The sequence below is a fragment of the Aythya ferina genome (genome assembly GCF_964211825.1).
Source record: "Aythya ferina genome assembly, chromosome: 2".
NCBI lineage: Eukaryota > Metazoa > Chordata > Aves > Anseriformes > Anatidae > Aythya > Aythya ferina.
The window spans coordinates 5072052-5079121 of record NC_140297.1 but is presented as its reverse complement, the minus strand read 5'-3'; the positions used below and the strand labels follow the sequence as shown (position 1 = coordinate 5079121).

At 51.4% G+C, this 7070-nt stretch overlaps 1 long non-coding RNA gene across 1 annotated transcript; it reads right to left on the bottom strand.

Annotated features, from left to right (window-relative positions):
- Positions 1 to 591: 591 nt before the first annotated feature.
- LOC311433053 lies at positions 592 to 5936 on the bottom strand. The gene is made up of 2 exons (XR_014690530.1): positions 5096 to 5936; positions 592 to 1089 (listed from the first exon to the last, which is right to left on the bottom strand). It is a non-coding gene; the product is annotated as an uncharacterized lncRNA (long non-coding RNA).
- Between the last annotated feature and the right edge of the window lie 1134 nt (positions 5937 to 7070).

The following is a 7070-nucleotide window of genomic DNA, read 5'->3' as shown; positions in this document are numbered from 1 at the left end:
AATGAAGATTTACGGGGAGCACCGAGGGCTGAAAGCTCTGCACCAACAGAGGTGCGTGCCAGCATGGTCCAGCTGCACCCTGCTAGATCTGCAGCCCCATCCACATCGTGGTGCCCCTGCCTTGTCTGCACGTGATGGGAGCCGTGCCACAGTGGTTGGCGCAGTGAATTCAGCCTGGTTTGGTTTATTTATGACTGTCTGTGTAGAGGAAGGACTTGGAGGGGGGGCTCAGGGCTTCCTAAAGCTCAGCCTGGATGCTGATGGCTGTCCACGCTTGAGAGGTGGTGACAGTAATTCCAAAATGACCTGAAGGCACATGCCCAAGCAGTATGTGGCAGCACTCGGCGGGGATCCTGGATCACGTCGGTCCCACCACAAGGCAGGACTGTCCCCAGCAGGCAGCCTGTCCCGTCCCCCTCCCTTGTGCTCCGACCAGCAGGCTGTGGGGACTGGAATTTCCTGACTTCCGAGGCCTTCACACCCACTGAAAGTCTCCTTCCCTGCTTTTTTTTTTTTTTTTCCACCCCCCGCCCCCTCCCGATTTTGTTTGTCTGTGGTTTTGCACAGGGGGAAAAACGAAGTAACCGGAGGTTTTCTGGGAGGCCGTCCTCCGCGCCGCCCATCGGAGAGCAGACAATAATATTTAGCTGCTTTGATCAGTTTATTGTTACAGTATATTTAGATGGCGAGCTGCAAATTCCAGCGCAGCGGCGGCAGCAGCTGTGAGCAATGTGGTGCAGAGCCCAAAATACAGGCAGGGTTTGTCAGCGCACACAGCGCAGCGCCGCTTGGGCTGGCTGCTGCGTGATGTAAACCCCCTCCTTTAATTTGTTTTCCAGAAAATTCATTTCGAGAAGAGCTCCGCAGCGAACGGCTTGGCAGCGGCCGGAGGAAATGGGCTGGGGAGGCCGGCAGCTGTCAGCCCGCAGCCCCCGCTGCCAAAGCTGGGATCGGGGGGCTCGTGGTGCTGCCTTCCCTGCCCAAAAAGAGCCCTCGGGGCTGGATCCTTACCGAGATGCTCTCAGGCTGCTGGTGGATCATGTATTTATTTCTCTGCTCGCACAGTGTCCGGCACAGAGCGGTCTGCACCTGTGGATGTGACAGTAAAAGGAGTGATAAATAATCAGCCAAGGAGGAGCCGGTGCAATTTAATCTGTGTGAGTGCAGCTAGCTGGGGAAGGATGCTTGTGCTGGCTGAGGACGGCTTTTCGTTCCTCGGTGGGTCCAAGGATGCACGCCCAGGCTGAAGCCTCGCAGCACGCAGAGGGCACAGCACAGAGAGCCTCGCTGGCTCTGTTTGGCTCCATTTGACTTCAATTAATCTAAAGGAGATGAAGGGAACATAGCTGAGAGAGGGAAGCACAAGGTGTGCCAGATGCAGCAGGAGAGGGACCAAGTGGCAAGTGGGCTGTCTGTCCTTGGCAGGCCAGCCTTCCTTCCTTCCTTCCTTCCTTCCTTCCTTCCTTCCTTCCTTCCTTCCTTCCTTCCTTCTTTTCTTCCTTCCTTCCTTCCATCCACCCATCCATCCTTCCATCCATCCATCCCACTGCTCACGTTCACTAACACAGAAGATCCCACCGCCAGTCTTTGAGGTTCAAAGCACTTTTACACCTTCTCCTCCTCTTGGGAGGCAAGGATTAGTTGCTCTTTCCCACAGACTCAGAGCTGCCATCACGAGGGACCTCCAAGGCCACCATGCCCACCTGTAGCTTCGAGCAGAACCTCACCAGGACCAGCCCTGACAGACGTTGTGGCACTGTGTCCTTGTCAACACTCATCCCTCTCTAGTTTGAAGCTTTGCCCGATGAGTAGCCAGGTTTCCCTGGTGTGACAGAACCACTTGCTTAGACTCCCAGAATAATTTAGGTTGGAAAAGACCTCTAAGATCATCAAATCCAACCCTCTGGGGCATGGGGAACAGACAGTCCGGGCAGCCAGGAGGTGGCCCCAGTGTAGGGACCAGTGGATGTGACGAGAGAGCACCTGGTACCTGTCCTGGGCTTTGGAGCACGGCAAGGCTTAGCTCTGCAGGTCACTTGCTCCATAACTCATGCGAGCCATTTCTTCCCACAAACAAGGGCAAGCTGAAGAATTTGGCTGGCCAGATCCCATTCTTATTTTTTATTTCTGGTCCTTTTGCAAAAATAACAGCATCACAACTCCTTCGCCTTGCCCTCTCCTGTGCTGTACCGGTAGCTGCGCTGAAGCTGATTGATTAGTTTAATAACAGGCAGTTGATATGCAGCCATAAAATTATGCTCTTTTACTCATCAGCCTGATTGAACTCCTCTGCTGACTGTACAGGAGCGGCATGGCAGAGCCGTAATAATGAGGGAAAGAGCCAAGGGAAAAGCCAGCCCGCTGGTGTTATTGTTGTTGTTCTAAAGCTGAGGAAGAAAATGACTCCGGGGAGGAGCTTTTCCAAAATAAATACCAAAATAGAGAGGGAAAATGTTAGGGTGTAATTAGCCCTGGTATAAATGCTGCTAAATGGCTGCTGGGCTTGGAGGTGTCAGCAGAGCTTCTCTTACACCCACCTGGTCTGCGTTGGGGTTTCAGGAGGCTGGGGCCGAGTGGGGCTGGCCCCCGGGTCCTCAAAAAGGGTGAGAGGGGCTGAGCCCTTCACGAGATCTGATGGGAAGAAGATGGGAATTCAGCTTCATTGCGGCCAAGAAGGGGAGGATAACAGGATGGAGCTGGGAAAAACACATCTGGAAAGTGTTTGTCCCCTCTGAGCCCATGCTAACGGCATCAGTGGAGAGAAGAGAGTGTGATGGAGGAGGAGAAAGCACCAGGGCTGTGGCAGCCTGGCGAGGAGGAGACTCCCCCACGGGCAGCACTGCAGGGCTGTCGGTGATGCCCTTGTGGAGCTCTGCTCTCCTTGGTCTGGGCACCAGTGGGAGTCAGACTCCATCCTCCATGTGGTCAATCACGCTCTCCAAAGCCACCAAATCAAAGGGAATCAAAGGTTCCTGTTCAGCCGTGAATCAACACGCAGGAGAGGGCAGCGGGGCAAGGCTCGCTGATGAAAAGCCACACAGCCCCCATCTGTGCACGGAGAATGGCATTTACAGCTTAATTTCCCAATAAAATATTTGCCGGCGCTGCTCGGTGCTCCAGCACGACCTGCTCGGTTGTCAGGCTCACTGTTTGTCCTGCACGCGTTCATTTTATTTACAGGACTAATTTGTCTGTGAAGAGGTCAGCCTGCTTCTTGTGCCTTTGCTCCCCTTTGGTCTCACTGCTGCGAAACATCGGAATCCAACCCACCCCAAACCATCAGGTTTTCCCTTCGGAAAATGTCCCTGGAGGAAGGGATGGGGACAGGGGAGGGAACGAGCACAGTTTGGCATTTATTTTCTCCCAGAAAAATGCTAGGCAGATGGTTGCACAACGTTTCTTGCCCTTCTCCCTGATTGCACCCCATCCAGGCTGTTTGGGGAAGCAATGCTCTTCCACGCGTATCTGCAACGAGATATCCAAGGCTGCTGCTTCTCCAGCTGCCCCTGATTTACTGTGGGTGCCCTTGCCTGTGTTTCATGGGTGGGCTTTCATCCCGGGTCCTCCTGTGCCTCCTCCAGATTTCCTGTCTCCCTCTGGACAGGAGATACTGGGTTGCTGCCAGTGTCTGTTATCTTGTCCAGATTCCCTCTGCAAGAGCCACAGGTCAGGAAATTCCTTCCCAGCCCCTGATAACCAGGTGCTGCCTGGCACAGTCCCCCTGGCTGGGGGTGACAGTCAATCCATTTGTCCTAGATACCTGGTAACGCTTTAGGTACCCTATTTTTTTGTGGTTACATGAGATTTGTGTGGTTTCACAGAACCACAAGCCTCCCAGGGAGGGCACAGTCCAGATTTCAAAAGCCGGAGCCACGGTGAACTTTGTGTCCCTCAAGGCAATGGCCACAATCATCTGGCAGCTCCTGGCAGGGTTTCAGGGCCAGCTGCAGCACACAACCTCTGGATGCTTCTTGTGGTGTGCTATGGAGTGAGCACAGAGTCTGCTGGAAGTGGTGGAAACCTTTCTATGGGATGGATCAGACACCGGGGAGAGCATCCCCAGATGAGCCAAGCAAACAGGAGGCTGGTGCTGGGTTGCAGAGTTTGGAGATAGAAAGTCTTGGGCTCTGTTTTTGCTTTTTATGGTTGTGTGCCTACTTCCTCCCTTGCAGCCTGCAGTTTTTGTTCAATTTAGCCAAAGAAGATGTGGAGCACGGACCTGAATTCAGAGTGCTGCTGGTGCTAAAGCAGCCCCCACGAACTGGTAACAACTTTTCTTTCTGCAAGTGAGAATGGTGGTAAAAGCAGTCAGGGTTTCTTAATGCAACGAAGCTGGAAAACAAAATTTCACTGTTTTCCTTCAGGCTTCCCTTCCGCCTTTTTTTTTTTTTTTTTTTTTTCGTCTGGCAAAACCCCCATTGCCAGAATGGAAAGCTTCACTGCTGAAATTTGTCCTTCAAGTTTTAGAAGGCAATAACCACTACAAAACTTTCCAAATACTTCGGAGAAAAAAAAATACACACACATACACAAAAATAAAACAGTAAAACCTATCAAAGCTTTTTTTTTTTCCCCTTATTTTGGTTAGCTGCAAAGAGGAGCCCCTTCCAAGGGAAAGTATGTCATGGGGAGAGAGCAGAGGAGGAGGCAAAGCAAGAAGAAGATAACATGTGGACAGAAGTTGCAACAACAAACAATATCCTGACTCGAAGGATGTTGCAAACACATTGTATACACTTGGACAGATTTTGAAAGCGCTTTTAAACCAAAGCAGAAGCTGAGGAGAGTCGCCTGGGGCTGCAGGAAGAAGGCGTGCAGTTGGGAGCCCAGGCAGGGTCTAGGACCATCAACTGGGACAGGGAGCCTCAGGGTAGGGCGAAAGGAGGCTGGGGTGGAGGCAGAGAGGTCAGAAAGGCACTGCCGTGAGCAGACTGGTGTGTGACATGGCAAGACACTCATGGCCAGAGACCCCTGGGCCATGGGCCTGATGCCCATGCTCTTAAAATCTGACTTCACACCATGGCCACGCGGTAAGGGGCTCTGTTTCCCACTAATTCTCAGCTGACATTTGCAGTGGGTTTTGAGTCTCCTTTACCTGAGGCCAAAAGGAGGTTATACGTTCAGCCTGAGCAGCAGTGGTTCCTCTGTTCATGTGCAGGAATGGGGCTCCATTTCAAGTCAAAAATTTCAAGTCAAAAATGTGCTGGTTGTGTTTCCCTCTTTGCAGAAGCAGCTTTCTGGCTCTGTACTCCAGGACGATCACCGCCTGTGTTTTCTTCTGGCTGTGACCTCCTGGTCTCTCCAAACGTCACTGCAGCACACGGAGCCGTGGCTCCTCCACAGCCCACTCCAGATGGGATGGACACGGCAAGCAACTCGGCTCAAGGGAGCAAAGTGGTGCCAGAAAGAGCAGAGCCACCAGGAGCAAGAGTTGGGGGAGCAGATCTGGGGCCCTTGCTCTCACCCATCCCCTTACGGAGCAGCATATCCAATGTCGATCGTCCACATGCTGCAACAGCAGCCTAAAATGCCCCAAATCCCCCCTTGAACACCAGCCTCTGCCATTACCTTGCAAAGAAGGTTTCTTTAGGCACTTGTGTGCCCTCATGGCCTGGTCTCTGTTGGACGGGAAAGCCTCCAGCTTCACCAGCAGCACGTGGTGCAGAGCAGGGTCTTTCCCGGGCCTTGTTTTGCAGTTGACCTTTAGCTGTCACCGAGACGGCATGTTAAACCCATGATAAGGCAAATATTTGCCCAGCATCAAGAGCTGTTGATAGGTAAATTGTCTGGCACCTCCAGCACCTCTCACACAGCGTGGGCAGAGGGGTTGGACCCAGGAAAATCCCAAGCTTCCCTGACTTATCACGGGTTATTGAAGATACCAACTACTCCTCCGGGGAGCTCATCTCCTGGTTTAAAATTCAACTTGCTGTGTGGGCAGCCTTGGTTTGTAACTATGAGGTGCGGGATTTATCCACCTAAACCGACTGAAATCCTGATGGAGCACCTGATGGGGGCTGGGATGTACTTGTCCCATCCTCCAGCAGAAATCCCAAATGGACCAGATGAGTTACGGTGCCTCCAAGGTGCCTCCATGTCCTGCCAAGGTGGCTGCTGGTTGCACACAACATTTGGGGTGGGGTGCACACAATATTTGGTGCTGCTGACCTCCAAGTGGGTCCTAATCATTTCTCACCACCCCTGTTAAATAAAAGTACCTCTTTTCTAATGCAAATTCACCTGGATCTCAGCTTTCCAACCCACTGCTATTGCCACATTTTTCTCCCCGAGAACAGGCAGTCCCTCATCTCTCCCCTCGCAGGCAACTCTACACTGTAATCAAGTCCACTCCCAGTTTTAATTTGCATTCATTAAACCTCTCCCTGTGGTGAATTAGCCCCAGCTCTCAGGTTATCTTTGCGACTCCCCATCCCCAACTTCCCAGAACTGTTTTACCTCGAATTTTGTCATTAGCACCTGGTGTGGGAGCAGCCCTACCTCCGCTTCTCTCTTATCAACTGAGCTCTCCACCTCCAAGACAAAACACTTCTTTTGGGTGAATTCATGGTCTGCTGTTTGTGCTCACACTATTTTTTTTTGCACCATCACAGCTCTCCCCATGACCAGATGGGACTCTCCTTTCTTTGAATGTCACTGGCTAGTAAACACTGGTCCCAAGGCAATCATTAATTTTTCGTCCAGCGTTGGATTCATCCATATTCACCATACTGAGCTCCTAAATGGAGCGATTTCATTTTAAATGCGGGATATTTTGTGTTATTATTATGCCAGCTCTGGTTTTAGGAGCACTAATGCTATTCTACTATTACAAGGCAGGTTTCTCAGACTGAAATCTCTGTTAACCAAAGTCTTTTCATTTCTGCATATTAACGACTGGAGCTCTTCTCCACTTGAATTCAATGGCTCATAACAGATCCCTGCCATTATCCACTCTTGGGTAATGTTAGCTCGGAAATGCGAAGGCATGAAAGACTTTCTGCTCCAAGCTATCAATAAATCTTATATGGAATAGGTTTTTTTCTATTGACAGGTGTCCTCTGCTTCCTTTT